Raw genomic sequence first — 457 nt, 5'->3', positions numbered from 1 at the left:
TCTCCGAAAGAAGAAGAAGGGGTTTACCTATCATTATTTCATTCACAGCGTCTTGGTAAGACACAAGGTCAGTAAATGAGAATCCAGCTTCCCGAAAATGGGCAAACTGGTTCCACTGTAAAAATAGCATTGTGGGCGCTTGAAGTGACAGGTATTAAAGCAGTAAGCATTTGGCTGTTTTCGAAAGGAGGAGATAATGCATAGGGTGATACTGACACTACTGGATAGTGTTATATATATATATATTCTTTTTTTCACAAGTACAGTTGTATTTTTTGAAATAGTTCAAATATTAGCAACGACCTAAAAAAAAATACCAAAATCAATGCGACATTCACTGCAGTAACTTTAAAACAACTGTAATATGGCTTGTATTCAGGCGTTCTCCCATATGGTCTAGTGGTTAGGATTCCTGGCTTTCACCCAGGCGGCCCGGGTTCGATTCCCGGTGTGGGAA

General features: G+C 39.6%; 1 non-coding gene across 1 annotated transcript; it reads left to right on the top strand.

Annotated features, from left to right (window-relative positions):
- The first annotated feature begins 385 nt into the window (after positions 1–385).
- On the top strand, positions 386–457 carry Trnae-uuc (transfer RNA glutamic acid (anticodon UUC)). The gene has a single exon. It is a non-coding gene; the product is annotated as a tRNA-Glu (tRNA).

The sequence above is a fragment of the Euprymna scolopes genome, chromosome 11, assembly GCF_053919585.1.
Source record: "Euprymna scolopes isolate OS-2025 chromosome 11, ASM5391958v1, whole genome shotgun sequence".
Taxonomy (NCBI): domain Eukaryota; kingdom Metazoa; phylum Mollusca; class Cephalopoda; order Sepiida; family Sepiolidae; genus Euprymna; species Euprymna scolopes.
Note: the sequence above shows the minus strand (reverse complement) of the source record. Positions and strands in the feature narration are given on the sequence as shown.